At 42.1% G+C, this 16,502-nt stretch overlaps 1 protein-coding gene and 1 long non-coding RNA gene across 2 annotated transcripts in view; one reads left to right on the forward strand and one right to left on the reverse strand.

The window, feature by feature from the left end:
• Nucleotides 1–1,618: 1,618 nt before the first annotated feature.
• LOC117006122 lies at nucleotides 1,619–5,217 on the reverse strand. The gene is made up of 3 exons (XR_004419952.1): nucleotides 4,988–5,217; nucleotides 2,712–2,837; nucleotides 1,619–2,106 (listed from the first exon to the last, which is right to left on the reverse strand). It is a non-coding gene; the product is annotated as an uncharacterized LOC117006122 (long non-coding RNA).
• A 9,572-nt stretch (nucleotides 5,218–14,789) lies between these two features.
• The window catches only part of LOC116998487 (serine/threonine-protein kinase Sgk3), a 54,959-nt gene continuing 53,246 nt past the window's right edge, over nucleotides 14,790–16,502 (forward strand). Inside the window, exon 1 of the mRNA XM_033064164.2 lies at nucleotides 14,790–14,920. The gene's annotated coding sequence lies outside the window, so the exon portion shown is untranslated. The remainder of the gene's footprint in view (nucleotides 14,921–16,502) is intronic.

Here is a 16,502-nt window from a genome sequence, read left to right on the forward strand (position 1 = left end):
AATGGAATAATGTTCACAACTTCCAACCTAATTACAGTGGGCTGGCCGTGTATTCATGTGGGGCACTCAAGGAGGGATACTGTCAGCAAATGGAGGAGTTAAGCTCTCTGAAAGCTATTCCAGATAGAGATTTATCCTTAAATTAAAGAAAACAAAAGCTGACAAGGTGGAACCTCGCAGGATTATTTCCAAGTACCAGTGACCTACCCCTAATACCAGGGCAAAAAGAAGAAAAATGACCACTTCCTCCCTCCTCCATCACACTTGCTCTACCAAACATCTGGAATTTACATCCCAAGGCCTCACCTATTCTATAGTCACTCAAGTGATCTAAAATTAGAATAGAAATCATAGAGTTGTATCAGAGAGATAGTATTGTGCTTGTACTTTTCAATACAAAGGGCATGTTTCATTGTCATTATTCCATGAAAAGTAATTTATGCATCTGACATTTAAATTAGAAAGATTCAGATGATTAATGCATACAGAAAAAAATCTGTTTCTGTGCTTTATCACAGGCTTAAGGGAAAAAATGGCTCCAGGCCTGGCCCTGTGACAGACTGAGCACTGCCACCTTCCAGTGACAGCAGCTGAGCTGTGCATGCTCATTCCCTTTCAGCTTCAGTAATTTGTCAAGCACAGAAAATATGTATGTGTGTGTGTGTGTGTGTGAATGTATAATGCATGCATTCCACAGTGTCATTTTTTATCTGATCTTTTAAAATATGTGGCAGGTTTGAAGAAGAAACAATGAAAATTATGAGACAGATTTTCATTCTTGCCTGCTACTAATACTTTTTAATGTGTATGACAGTAAGGTAGCAGCATCACCAGCTCCACAATCCTGCCAATGTGCCTTGTACTTGGGGATAAATCAGCAGTCTGTGCCCATTCATTCCTTAGTCTCCCCTTCATAAGTAGAAGGAACACAGTAAAAATGCAAATAGGGAAGCCTCTGTCCTCTCTGAAACTGTGTGGCAGCTACTGAGAATGGGCACCATTCAGGGCATGGTCCGGTGACAATCCTGTGCTAACCCGGCCTGCATTTTGAAGAAATGTCAAAAGAATTTTTCCGTAACATCGCTGGCCTCTGGAGCAATCCAATTTTTCACATATGGCAAATAAACACTTCTGTTACTGTTTAATAGCACTTTGTAGTGCTGTATAATAGGGAGCACCCTGGTGAAATAATTCACTTGTACTGTCAAAGCCAATGGAACTTATGATGTTTTGTTTACTTCTCCAACCAGATGTTTTTATGAAAGCACTCTGACTGCAAAGTCAAAAACATTTCTCCTTTCTATTCCTTACATTAATTTCACTGATAAATTATATTCAGTAGAGGAATCTATCTTTTATGGTGGCTTGACCCTAATTAACGTGGATTTTTTGATTAATTATATTTATAAGTTTTCCAGCTATATGCAGACTTATGATCATGATTGATTGCTCAAGCAATTTCTGCAACAATAAACTTTCATTACAGAATCTTTGATAAAAATCACATTTCTCTGGCAAACAAATAATTTATGCAAATTAAATGCATCTTTATTTACAAGCTTTATACACTGTATCTGGCAAACAGGATAAGGAAGTTCTGTGTTGTATCACTGAATACAGATTACACAAGTAACTAAATCTTTAAGCAGTCTTAAAGGAAAATTCAGGAAATACAGTATCTGCCTTGTTAGTAAGTACCCTGCAGAGTGTAGCAATGAGTCCTACCAGAGAGAGATCACGGTAAGAGCCATTCTATTTTCACAGGCAAACAACAACATCACAGTCAAGAAAGTAGGATTGAAGAGCACAGTGATTACAAAGTTAAATCTATTAGTAGTGGGTCAGAAGAGTGATTAATTGTCAGCAACAGGACATACCTGAACTCGTGCCACTTTGTTGATGAGAACCAAGCACTGACAGTCAAAATACCGGGCATTCATTTCAGGCCCAGGATGGAAGATGTAAAAATTCCAGTTTGATCTTCACCCAGTGCTATTCCGTCTCTGCTCTGTCATTTACCCTCAGGAAATGGGTCATTCCCAGGTCAAAGCAATTATTTTTCAGAGGCACTTGTTTCTTTGGAAGAGCAATGACAGAAGTTTCCAGCTAAACAGAAACAAAAGGCTTGTGCAGCATGCCAAATAACAGATTATGATAAACTAGAAGATGGTCTTGCTGTCAAGAAGTGAATGTTATTATCAGCCTTCAGCTATACCTCAGCATGCTCCTAAGAAAGGATAGCTAAAATCTGGTGTTTTCTTCATTGAAACCATTGCAGAGCTGATCTTGCCTAGCCTGCAAGACTAGCCTGACCTGGCTCTGAAAACTCTCTACATATATGCTCAAGAAAAGAGGAGAGAGAAAACGGAAGTGTGAGCTGGAGGGAAGATGGCAATATCATCACACCCCACAATGAATGTAACATTTTTTTATTTAGCTATGACAACCTAGCATCTAAAAAGCATGTGTAGACCCACAACTGGATAGTACTCATGATATCATAAGTACTATTAGTAGTACCAGCTACAAGGAGAGAACAGCATGTGCTCCACTACACAGAGCAGCTTCAAGTGCTATGTGGGCTCTTTACTTCCTGCTCCTGTTAAACCAATTTAGCCCTCACTTCCCGACTGCTGCTGAGCTACATATCTTGTTTTGCCCATAACTTAAGCAGGCGTTGTTAAAAGCCCAAGTGCTCACCACCAAGCTACCTGCAGTATTCCAGAGGGGTGTTGGTCACAGGCCTCCTCATCTCCTGGTCCTCAGAGGCAGCATGCACCCCAGCAGTGTTCTGGAAGGACAGGAATGACCACTGAGAAACTTCAGCTTTCATGAACCTGTGGGTTAATTAATAGTTAGTCAATGGCAGTTAAAAAACAGCACCTGACTTATCCTGGGGACCTGCGCTGGTAACTCATGTCCTGCATACATCCAACTGAATAACTTCCATATCCCTCTTCTACTGCCTTCCCATGACCTTCAAAACTGAAAAATGTTTTCCTTCAGTGCTTTCACAGAGTCAGAGCTTGAACTGCTGCCATTGCACCAGGTTCAGCAATTCACACCACTATTAGATGCCCTCTGTTAACACTGATGTCATTCCTACAAGAGACCAAATTTGGGCTGCTCAAAGTGTGGAATGTGTGTTAGCAAAACATGAATACATTAGGAAAACAACATGAAAAGTGAAATACTGGGCAGAGGGTCCAGTATTAATTACAATCATCCAAATAACCTGCTCAAAGGCTTTGCTGCAGCAAAATCAATGTTCTCAATGATGGTTCAGGTACAGCCTACAGCCTACAGCTGACTCTCATGCTGGGTCAACTTCAGCATCCAAGACAAGCTGCTCAGCACTGGTTTGGGTTTGTTTACCTATGCTTTCCTTTTATTTCTTAGCACAAAATCTGGTTGTGAGGCCCTATCTTGAAAACATTTCAAATTGATTTCACATGGAAACTCCTCTGCAAAATTAAGGCCCCATGTTTTTTTACTCTGAATATTGCTTTGCAAATTGATGTCAGCACAACTGGCAAACAAAATGGATTCATCAGGACTGTCAGTGTTCAGGAACTGTCAATAGAAAATCAATCTTTAGGGCAGTAGACCATTATAAAAAAGGAAAAATTAAGTGTTATTAGCTTAGATGTGTAACCTAATTATATGGAAGCCTCAATGGCAATTACTGTGAATGTTTATCTGCTTTCCATAGTGCTCTGTCAAATACAAATTGAACGAATGGTAAAATCCCATTACACTAAAAGATAAATGCCTCAAAATAAAATACATTGAGCAACTAACACACTCACTGCCCTATTGATTTGAATGTTCACACAGTGTGTGCAGTCACTCATCTCATCAGCTATTAAAGGTTTGCTTAAATCTGTGTAACAATACCATGTATTTAAGCATCCCAATTAATTGTCTCATCCTAAGTGAAATTCTCTCTGCAAATACCCAGTTTAAAGAATGAACAGCATTTCCAGCACTGAAGAATTGCCAAGTCAAGGATCTAAATGGGGGACAAAGACATTAAATACTTCTTACAGAGAGCATGTAGCAGTGATGCCTGGCTTGCAATTATGCTTCAAATTTGGAAGTATTTCACAAGCTGAGAGCCTGTGTTTTTCAGAGTTGAAGACAGAGGAGAGAACCTGATACATAAATCAAAATGGTGGGAGTGGATCAACAAGCTGAAAAAAAACAAAGAAAAACCAACAAATCTACTCTATCCTTAAATTTTCTCCTGTGGGTTTTTAAACTAGATGTAATAACACTTCAAACTGAAACCAGATGAACCCTTCCAACTGGTTTGCTGCCCTGTCCTTTGGCAACTGAGCTGAGCATAATACCCCAACATGCACAAACAGCCTTACCACCAAATGTTCTGATAGTTTCTAGTTTTCTGACAGCTCAGAAGGTTTTTGGTCCTTTTTACACCTATGAAGGTCTAAACTACAGCTCTTGTGTTCATTAATTCATTGCAGTTCACTAATAACCTCCCAGTAAGTGGCATCCTCTACCACACTTCCTTGTCTTGGATGTGATTTCCAAGTACTGAAATAAGTGAAAAGGAGGTTTGCAAAACCAAAGAAACAGGTGCCTACTACTGGGCAGGAATTTCTTTGAAGAGCAGCTTTTTCTTGCATCTAATGTAAAACCACTCACGGTAACAATGAAGATGTACTATCTATTAAAAAAAAATAAAGTAAATATTTTTTTGTCTTTGAGAAGTATTTTCCCGTTATAAACTCATTGGCTTTTATAATGGAAAATGCATGAAGTGACTTTCAATTTACTCTTGTCCTCCACTAATTTTATCAGAGAAAAACAACAACCAAAAAACACAAACAAACAAACAAAACAAACAAAAAACCCCAACAAACCAAAACCAAACCGAAACAAAAATCCCACGAAATTGCTCCTGGGGCCTTTACCATTTCTGATCTATATAACTTATTTCCGTAAAGCTATGGGTGGTATTTACCTCTTTCCATACCACACTGGCAGTCCGAATCCGAAGCTGCATGCCAAGAACCCCGTGGGAGGGACGGTGCCTTCCCCTGCGCTGCTGTGCTGCGTTCGGCTCTGGCAGCAGGTGTCAGCAGAAGCTCACCATCATCCCGGGAAGCGCCGCGGTACAGGAACGAGACACCAGGGCTGAAAGGCACCTCTATACTTTGTCACTCTGCTGCCTTTTTTCTGGCTAACCAAATGACGAAAGGCAGCGGGTCCAGCTGCCGGACATCCTACATGATTGTACACCGCAGCAAATAAGCAGGGCGAGCTTTGCTTACGCACTGATATTCCATTTGCATAGGAAGCGTGGTGGGGTGGCTCACGGGACAGATGCTGGTCTAGAAGAACATTTCGTGCTGGAGAATGACAGGACACCGCGATTTGCACATTGAGAACGTAAGTGCCTCTTCTGAGGTCCAGAAGTCATCAGGGAATGGGATCAAGTAACTGCAAAGATCCTCCTTATGGTATGACTTTACAATACAGCACCACATAAGAATGATTCAGGGGATAAAATTTTAAGGAGAGGTTTTCAAATAAAATCATACTAAGGTCAAGCTCACTACTCAAACTAAGAGCTATCTGCAGGTACAGCAGGAGAAAACTCATTCACAGGTAGAAAGTTTGAGAGAGATTTGGTTGATACAGTTATGTCAGGCATCCTCTGAGGAAGGCTTTCTAGATTTGAATCTAAGCAAATGTAAATGAGTAAAGTATCAAACAAGTTGCACAATGTAATGAAATAACAAGAGAGTGAAAAAACAATTTCGATACAGCATCTTTGGAACTCTCCACATTTCTAGATAATATTGCATGTGAAGGAAGTAAAAATCAAAAATCATTCAGAAAAAATCTGAGGTTACATGTGCCCAAGCCACCTTGATCTAAGGAATAGTTAAGTGAAGAAAAATCGCTTTAGTGAAACAATGACCTTGACCCCAAAACTAAAACTAAAAATAAAATTAAAAAAAGAAGCATGGCAAAAAAAACAACAACAAAAAAAAAGCCTACTAAACAGAAGGCAGGATGGGGAAAAAAAAATATCCAATGATGCCAAAGCAGAAAGTAAGACGTAATTAAGAGGATATAAGGAGAACACTGCAAGCACATTATTTCTGTTAGGAATGTTTGACAATGCCAGCCCAATGTGGTCACCTCTTTTCTCTCAGGGAGGGCAGAGCACATCCAGGAGAAGAAGTGATAACTGTCTGATCTTGGCATTCCTGAGTTTTGGTATCATCTCACATTGCACTTTACAATCAAGCTGGCAGAAAATGTACTGATCTGTTACTGCTGTGCTAGATAGAAAAGCCATGATTATAGCAAACTTACGTAACCACAGCATATGCAGAGCAGCTGGTCACTACCAAACTGTAAAACCATATCAAAATGAGGTTATGCAGGCATCTGTCCTCAGTCTGTTCATTAATTACAAGCAAGATTATACTTATCAGACTTGTGGGAAACACCAAGCTGGAAAGAGTTGCAAGCACTTTGAGGGAGAAATGCATAGTTTAAAATTCTCTTGACAAACTAGTGAAATAAATAAGATTTGAAATCAGCATATATGATATTTTATTATCACTTGTAATCACAAGATAAAGGAGTACATTTATTTCAAGCATTTTTCAGAAAGGATCAGGGCATACAGTGAATCACAAACTAATTGTGAGTCAACCACGTCATATTGTTATGAAAAAGCACAGCCTTATAAAGGATTCATTCACTTATAAAGTGAATGAGTGTCACAGGGATACAAAAGGATCAGCATGGCAACTTGCAGCAAGCACAGAGTGTGTTAGTACCTCATTTCAAGAAACATGAGAACAAACAGGAAAAGGTCCAAGCTAAATGAACAATAAAATAATCATGACTTAGAAATAATAAGGTGGAGAGAAGGGATGGATGTCGTCCTGTAAGTATGCAAGAGCAATGTAACTGAGGCAGATAACACGCAAACTGGAAGTAGGAGTCAAGATCTCAGTAAAGAATCATGATAGAGAAATAGAGAACATCAGAAAAATATGTTAGAGATTATATGGCTTCATGAAAAATAGTCTGCTCTACTCACAACCATTTCCTAGCTTTCTATTTGTGAATATGATGGATAAACCCACTCCTCTGAGTGGGTTTTTTTTGTTCACCACTTGTTTACACCGGGAGTAGCTAGCCCAGCACTCAAGGTGAAATTTGGGGGAGTGCTCCTGACGAAGACAAACAAAAACATGCTACATTGACAAGTAGGAAAAAAGCAAAATGAGAGTTTGAGAAAAAGAGACTGAGAGATTACTTTCTTATATGTGGGTCAGCAGAGCTGAAAGATTTAGCTAGTGTTATAGCAACCTACAGATCAAAGAATATTTGACTGAAGCTGTTACCCCTCCAAGAGCATTATTTCCAAAATTCAGCTCATCCAAAGCACTTCACTGGCTCTCTGTAGTGTGGGGAGAAAGAAATGCATGTGGAACCTCTGATACAAGCAGATACCTAAGCAGTCTCTGGCAGAGCAGGAAACACTAACTCCTCGGAAAGGGAATCCCAGCAATCCCTCTTTCTTGTTGGACAGTACCAGACCCCTTCCACAGGTAAACCTACTACAGCTGCCAGAATAAGACAGAGAAGAATGTAGAGGATATGTAATTGTGCCCAAAACATTGGCTTTAAAGTCTAGGTGTAGGAAAGACAAATAAATCTTTAGGAACAGATAGGATCTGAAAATTCTCTGAAGTGGAGAACCATTTTTACCACTCATTTAATGTTGATTTAGGTTTATGTAATCCCTACTTTAATTATCGTGCTTCGGTCACTCCCTAGACTCCAGACTCTTCCCAAACAGACTTTTTGTAAGCAGCCATCTCCTATTGTGTGCCAAAGGATTTCTTATAAACTTCCAGCAGTTGCCACCAACAAATAAGCCACCTCAGATGCAGAAAGCTACTGGTGTTAGAAATATGTTCTACTGACAGCAGATCCATGGACCGTTGGTCAGAGAAAACCTGGGACATTTGCCATGTCTTTCCTGCTGGAGCTCTGCAAGAGCTGATTACAAAATGGATGCTTTTAGAGTAGAGTTACAGCACACTGAAGACCCCAGGGTTTAGTAGATATCTCTTACTTGCACAGTTCAACTACCCTTTCATTGTATGCCCACTAAATTTCACTATGCTTATGTCTGTGTGCAAGATTAAAAAAAAAAAAAAGGAAAAAAATTAGTTACTTCAGTTCTTTCACATTTTTCCCTACAGTAGAGATGTCGTCCATTTCCTCAGTCTTGTTGCATTTGAATTGCATTACAGGGCAGTAAAGTTCATAGAACAGAAGACAGTAAAGATAAGAAAGCAGAACAACAAAACTGAAGGAAAACAAAAATTTTATTTTATTTTTAAGTTGCACTCCCACTATCAGCAGAGTTGGAAAAAGTGCCTGTTAATGATGAGTAATCATTAAGTAACAACACTTCCAGTTGACACATATATAAAAGAATTCACGTATATAAACTTCAGTAACCTCTCCGCTTCACTTAGAAATGGATTACAGCTTTCTTACAGTCTTGTAATCTTGCCCACTCAAATGGCTTATTCTCTTCTTTGAAAGGCTTTAGACCCTAACTCCTATATTAATACAGAGAAGAACACCTCCATGAACTGGTGGTAGGTTTTGAGATCTTGTATCTGTGAAAGCTATTGACTCATTGTTGCTACTTCCTGATAACTCATGGGAAACATATGAGGCAGGGGGTTTCATGTTCCCCAAAACAGCAACCACAGTTAGGACAGATAGGAAAAAGGAGAAGAAACAAAAAGCCATTTCATTAAATTAATTTGTTTGCTAAATGGGATATTTTCTTGAACTGAAACTTTGGTAAGTTAATTCAATTTTATCTTCTTGGAAACTTACACTATTATATCACATGGCACTTTTTTTTCCCCCCTCTACCACTAAGATTTAATCCCAATTCCCTTTTATACAACTGTGTTAAGAAGCAAAAGTAGACTTAGGGTATGACTTAGGGTCTCTAACTTATGATCTGCTTAATTTTTACAATTTGCATTGAGTGAGATGATTATACATCTTGTCATATTTTGTTGCCGTATTCTTTGGATTTCAATCTGGATGTATCTTGATATAACAAATGCAATATAGACCATACTGCTCTTTTTTCTTGTATCTTTTTGTAGAGAAATAACTTAATTCTTGAGTGGATGTTTGAGAATTGTTATTTAATATATTTTAAATAAATTGTTTCAAATCTAGAAACTGTTTTAAATTTTAAAATAATTTTAAAAGCTTTTTACAGATTTGAAGAATATACTGTCTTCCATTATTTGAGCTAATTGTGCTTGCAGAGGCTGACTCTTAGATTATGTAGCCAACATACTGATGTTTCATAGGATAAATAGTTCACAGCAGCAGGGATTCTGAATGCAAAAAACGGGCTCTGCTTTGTATGCAAAAATTTAACAGGCTTGTGGTGTGAATGGGATGGGTCTTAGAGTGCATTCAGTAACAAAAGCTGAAGGGCAGCTAACCTTCTGATCTAATTAACTTTGAACTTTACAGAGAACACACTAAAGCATGAAATACCAACACAGTATGTCACAATAGTTGAGTAAGAGAATATGATTGAGGAAAAACCAATTTTGGTTTTGGAAGAAGGGAAAGAAAATAAACTGTGACTACTACCTACATTACTACCTACCTAGACAGAGGATATGATGCTTAATTGCATACCTCTCACCATGCCAGGGAAAGAACCGTGCTTACTCACTTGAAAGCTGCCCTTAGTTAGGGGCAAAGCAAGAGTGCTTACATGTCCTGAAATATCACCCACAAACTTGGCAACATCTTGCACCAGCGTTTATCATGTCTCAGGATTAAACAGCAAATGACTATTATTTAATAACAACTAAGAGTAGGAAACAAGTCTCTGTTTACACTCATCTGGATATCTGTCCGTGAACTCCAGATCTGCAAAAATCTGATCTACATTTACTCACGACACTGACAAGTACAAACTAAATTATGAAACTCAAAGCATGCAACAGTGTAGGAAATATAACCAACCTAAAGTGGTGGCTATGAGAAGAGTAGCCTCTACTCCTCTGTACCTGTTGTGACTTGGGTGTTGATGTAAAAGCCTAATGGCAATGCTTTGGGGAAGATGATTTTTCCTTGAAGGCCCAATGAGAGGTAGGGATCCCTTGATATGATTTGGTACTAAGTTCCTGGAACTCAAAAAAGCACTTACGTAAGTTTCTTTTTATTTGACATTTGTGTTAAATTTTCATCTTAATTGCTGTAGTCCATATTTCAAATGTTCAATAAAATGTGTTACACCATCTTAATGGAGGAAAGCATTTTCAATACTGTACCTTGTAAATCTCTATGCTAATTAGAAATATGAACTGTTAGCTAGCCTCCTGAAGATGAACTTTACCATTCCTTCAGGAACTTGCTCTGAAAAGATGGGAATTTACATGCCTGAAGATAGGAGCCTCTTCATGAACATGGATACAGTGGCAGATGAATCCATGTCACAACAAGCCTTTCTGATGATACGTAACCATTGATTTATTTCCTGGTTAGTATGTGGTTGTGGGGGATCTAACCAGCCTGAGCATGTACTGTCAGGTCTTCTGAACAGAAAGCCTAGGTAAAAAGTCACCTTATATAACTCTGCTCTCTACTTTAAAACTTTTAAAACTTCTTTTATTCCACTTGTCCTTAGTCTGTTTCTTTTATCCCTACTTTGGCTCATAGCCCTTAGTGCCCTTAGTGCTAGAGAGTTTGCTACGAGTCGACATCAGCTAATTACCATTTGTCTCTGCAATTTCCCCTGTGAAGTTCAGCCCGTGCTCTTACGTGGCTTCTTCATGTGGGAAGAGGCAGAAGTAGGATGTATGAAGGCAGAGTTGCTATGGGGAAAGAAGTGCAAAGAGATTAAAGGCGGAGACATGCAAATAGGTGAAGCAAGAAAGAGAATGAAAGAAAGTAGACCAAGAAGGCAGAAATCCTGGTGACCTCACAAAAATTGTTTCTTCCCTTTGTTTGGCCTCTTATGGTAAGATGACAATGCATCATCTCCACAACTACTGAGTTACTACACAAAGGGTTTACCCAGACCTCAGTCTGTGCACCAGACTGTTGATATTGACAGTGGTTTTGTTATGGTTTAAAAGCAGAATGTCATCATCATAATCTGCTTTTTCTCTGTTTTCTCTTTCTGTATTGCCGGTGCTTTTAGGTGTGCTGCTCAGACATTGACCTCCGTGTAGTTAAACAAATCAACCTGTCTGGAAGGATATGCATAGGGGAAGAAAACAAACAATGGAGCAGACATGAGGAAACAAATGAGGCACATCTATTAGCTTTGTTTGCTCAGCAGCCAGCCTGAGACTGAACTTTTAAAGATTTTCTAAGTTTAGTGCTTCCTATTACAGAGGACACAGCAATAGGGACTTGAGGGTGTACTTGTGTCCTCACAGTGGAATACCAGAGCAAGAGGACAACACCGTTCTTCTAGGAAAACTAATCTGCAAGAAAAGGCTGGGTGTAGTGGCAAGTCACTTTTTTTCATTTTTCGTGGGTTTGGGTTCTTTTGTTTGTTGTTTTTTCGTTGTTGTTGTTTGGGGTTTTTTTTTGGTGGGGGGAGGTGTTAGGTTTTTTGAGAGGCTTTTACCATAGGTCAACTCTGCTTACATTGAAGTGGAGATGGTTAAGATTCTCTCTGACATTTAGGTTTTCTGCTGTGTCTGTAGAGGAGTGCAGTAGCCTGACTAGCAACAGAAAAATCTCTGGTGGAGAGAAACCTGGAAAGAGCATGAACTTGCAGTTACTCAGGAACTCCACCACCATGGCTGTGTCTGCAAATTGTGGTCTAGGCTGTCAACATGACAACCCATCATCTGCAAGAGGACCGTATTTTTCTCAAGCTGCCTAGTTTGTTCCAAAGTGTATGTGAAGTAGGAAAAAAATTATTATATCAGGCCAAAGAAGGATTTGCAATGTTTTTATACACACATGCACACAAAAAGAGCTAGAAGACACATCCAGCACTTCAGACCCCTCAATTGATAAAATACGCTATTTACAACTGACCTTTTGTGCTCCTTTGTGCCATCTCTGTGTTCTTTTAAGTGGCAGGAAAAGTCTAGAAAGAGTTTCTTGTTATTTTTAGTTAACTGAAGTCGATTTCACTTAAGATGGAGGCTTTTTACAATTTTTAATTTCTGATACGGAATAAACAAGACAAGTATACCTTATCAGAGCTTTGGAAATAGGAAATCTGTCAGCCTTTTGTGCAGTGCTTCAGAAGTTCAAGTATGTTGAGATGATACATCAGGTTATAGGCTGCTTTGGGGTGGAACAAATTTTTCCTTCTTAGGAAGGGGAAAGAACACTTTTTGTTCTTAGTTTTGTCCTGATATCGGAGAAGACCTTTCAAGATTTTTCCTCATTCAGGTTCTTTGGGAGAGAAGGGAAAGGAGGGAATGGTTACATCTATTATTCAGTCCTGTCTCTGCTAATTTAATCTAATGCAGAAATAGAAATCTGATACTGGCAGATCTATTCCTGAAAATCCAGGCCTTGCAGGAAATGTTTAGTTGTGTTAATCCAACCCTTTCTCCCAAACGATAATATAGCTAGAATAATTCATCACTTTTTAGCATTACTTCTGCATAATAGGGGTGGATCCCTTGAATGGGTCACAGACAGCCTGTTCCAGTGTTTCACCACATGCATTGTAAAATTTCTCTTCCTTACATCTAATCTTAACCTACCCTCTGTCAGTTTAAAGCCATTATCCCCTGTCCTATCACTTCATGCCCTTGTAAAAAGTCCCTCTTCAGCTCCCTTGTAGGCCCCCTTTAGGTACTGGAAGGTGCTATAAGGCTCCCCAGAGCCTTCTATTCTCCAGGTTGAACAACCTCAACTCTCACCCCAAGTCCTTCTCCACAGGTCTGCTCTCCATCCATTTACCCCCAACTGGTATTGCTACCAGGTTGCCCCAGGTATAGTGTCTTGCACTTGGCCTTGTTGAGCCTCATGAGGTTCCCATGCACCCACTTCTGGAGCATGTCCAGATCTGTCTGGATGGCATCCTGTCCTTCAGGCCTGTCAACAGCACCATTTGGCTTGGTGTCATCTGCAAATTTGCTGAGAGTGCACTTTGTCTATGTCATTGGTGAAGACGTTGAAGAGCATTGGTTTTCAGTATGGATCCCTAGGGGATATCATTTGCCTTGATCTTCACCTGGACATTAAGCCATTGACCACTACCCCCAGGATGCAATGAATTTTAGGTGCAGTCAGGTGACTGGGCATAATGATGGGTTAAGACAGTATTCCTACTAAAATATGTTAGCAAAATCTCCAAATGAAGAGAGGAAGTTTGCATGAAAACATAACCATCTTGGTAAGAACTGCTTATACCTACCTTTCCTCAAAGATGTGGCTTTTAGCTGTACTTTTTTATCTCATTCCTTTGCTTAACTAAAAGCTGGGAAGGAAGGAACTATCCAAACTGTATTCAAGGGACACTGTAATTTAGAGATCATTCTTTTAAGATGCACTATGACAGCTGATTAACTATACCAGACCATGGTATTGAGCTCATTTTCTGGGATTCACTTTTGCCCATACTATAGTCTCTGTCTTCCTTCCAACATCTCAGGATGCAAGAGCTGTTGCTGTCCTCAGAAGTCTCTTCCCTTCCTCTTATCACTCAAAAAAATTCACCTGTGTCCTGGCTATGCTTGGAAAAGCCTCCCTCATCTCATATCCTCTCACTGAGGCCTTCCTGGAAATTCTCAGCGTTTTGTGAAGTGTCCGAGCTGGTGCCATCTCCTAAGGTGAGCCATGTGGAGACCTCAGCTGGCCATACCCAGAACCATGAATCTAACAGAAGTGTTTTGAGGCAGGATTGCACAAATTCGGGGTGAGGTCAATTTTGCTGTGCTGCATCCTGTAGTAACTTGTGGAGATGAAAGTGTGCCAGGAAGCACAGAAAAGCAGCCAAAACAGAGATAACAAATGTTGCTTGAGACAAACTGATAACTGTTTTTACCACATCCTGCTGTGAGAAATGAGGACTGAAGGTGATTATTGAGAAAAAGGGCAAAATAATGCCTACAGGACAGAATGGGGAGGATGCTTCTGTACCCTAGCTGGTGTCTTTGATGTCCCTCTCCTCCATCCAGCCCTATTGATCTACTTTTGCTGCCCAGGTGGATAAAATATCGGCATCGAAAGCCATCGTCGCTTTCTGTGCCGGGGGTGAGAGCTGTGCAGCGGCCGGCCCGGGCAGGCTCCGTGTATGTCCCGCTGGGGCACAGTCGCTGCCGGCGGCCTGGCTCTCGGAGCCCGCTCCCGAGGCGCAGCCTGCGCGCCCGCTGGGTGCCGCATGTGGGGAGAGCGCCGTCGCCCCGGATCACCCGCCTGTTTTACGGGAGGATCGCGGTAATCCGCCCCTGGATCGCACATCCCGCGCCAGCCGGCAGCCGCAGGCTCTGCGGTCCCTCGGGCAGCTGCAGCCGCGGGGCCCCGGCCGGGAGCGGGGCCGGCCGCGCGTCCCCGCCTGACCCCGGCTGCCGCCGCCCGGGGGGAGCTGGTCGGGGCGGGCCGGCGGCGGGGGCGGCACCCTCAGCGACACCCACAGCGACACCGAGAGCTCCGGCGGCCCCGCCTGCGCCGGCGGGGAGCGGTGGTGGCCCGTGGCCGCCCCGGGGTGGGCGCAGCCCCGCGGGGGGAGCCCGTCATCCCGCGGCCGCGGCGGGAGGAGCGCGGCTGACGCGGCGGGGAGGAGGAAGCGGCAACTCCAGCGGACGGACGGACGGACGGACGGACGGACATCCCCGGCCCGCCCCGGCCGGCGGACGGACGGAGGGTCGGAGGGAGGCAGGTACGCGGGGTGCGGCCGTGCAGGGGTCCGTGTCCCCTCCCACGGGCGGGGTGGAGAGGGCCCGTCCGGAGCCGCGGGGACTCGGGGCTCCGCCGGGGACACGGGACTCGGGGACGTTTCGCTTCCCTTTTGTTGCAGCCCGAAAACGCCTGCGTGCTGTGCCGGCGTTCCCGAGGAGCGTGTTCGGTGCGGCCCTGGCCAGGCTCCTGCGGAGCGGCCGGGGGCTGGATGTTCCGCAGGGAAGCGCTGCTCCGCGTGGGCGTGCGGCTCCAGCGCCTGGGCTCCGCTTACGGACTGGGGGCAAAGTGCTCGCAGGCGAATAAACAAACAAACATGGAGAAACTTCTGCTCCCCCCGCCCCCGCCGCTATGATTTTGTATATTATATTGGCAAAGAAGTTTTAAAGTTATTTAGTGTTTCGCATTCTCCTCTCTCCGCCCCCCCCCCCCCCCCCGCCTTTTTTTTCCCTTTTTTTTTTTTTTTCTTTACTGGCTCCTGCTAGTACTCCTGCCCTAATGTTTTTACTGCGTTTATATGCAGTTTTACGTACTGTGCTTTATTTTGCATGGCTGGCTCGGTGTGGGAGGGTTCATTTCTGGGTTGCAATTACGGACACCACCAAACTCCATTTCAGTTCCACTCCTTAACTCCATAAAGACAGTAACGCTGTGCTGGAATCAGACATTTATAAGGTGAAGGATGGCTGGGCGTTTACATTTAGAGCAGGTGAAAGAGCCCTTTTTCAGAGTCCTAACCTCTGCAGGATGAGGAGACCCTGGTTTGCTTCACTTTGTGCCTTGCGGAGGCAAAGCAGTGAACAGGATTTGCATCTCCAGTCCCTCTTCCTGGTGGAAGGCAAGGGCTGGAATTGTCTCTTTCCTCGTTTAAACACCTTCAGCATGAGAGAAGGTTGGAGACAGGGAGAGAATTAAAATAATGCTTCCTTCTCCTGTGCAGAAGTTGCAAAATATCGGTGCTTCCTGCACAGATCTTTTATGGGAAGGTAAAATTCTGACGCAGACTTGAAGGATTTGAAATAAGGAGAGAAGTGGTTGAACTTCAAAGAGGATCCAGTAACATTCACCTGCATGGCTTTGTTGCTTGCAGGATGTCGGCCCCAGTGCTTTTGTGAGCATTGATCAGAGCTCCTTGGCTTCCCCTTGCTGAGACTTACATGCTCCTGCAAAGCTTTTTTAAAATCTGAATTCTGTCAGGATCTTACCTTAATTTTTGAGATGGTATGAAGAGTAGAAATATGCACTAGTTGGCAGCAAAAACCAGTTAGTGATCTCTTGTATTTCCCTCCAGTAAGTGCTACAGCCTCTTTATTATGTGGTATAAGCATTGAAATAGCATTGACATTTATACTGGACACTCAAAATAGATGTTGACAGCCCTTGCATTTAATTTCTTTCACGCTTATCTAATAAATTCAGTTTCTATTGTAGTCTTCAAAGAGGATTAAATATTTCCTGAGGGAGAGGAAAGTTCTGTGGACTGGTGAATACATGTGCTGCATCCAGAGTGCTGCAAGACTTGTAATTCGTTGGTTGTGTTGTTCTGAGGGGATCTTCATCCTGAT

This window comes from Catharus ustulatus, chromosome 1 (genome assembly GCF_009819885.2).
Source record: "Catharus ustulatus isolate bCatUst1 chromosome 1, bCatUst1.pri.v2, whole genome shotgun sequence".
NCBI lineage: Eukaryota > Metazoa > Chordata > Aves > Passeriformes > Turdidae > Catharus > Catharus ustulatus.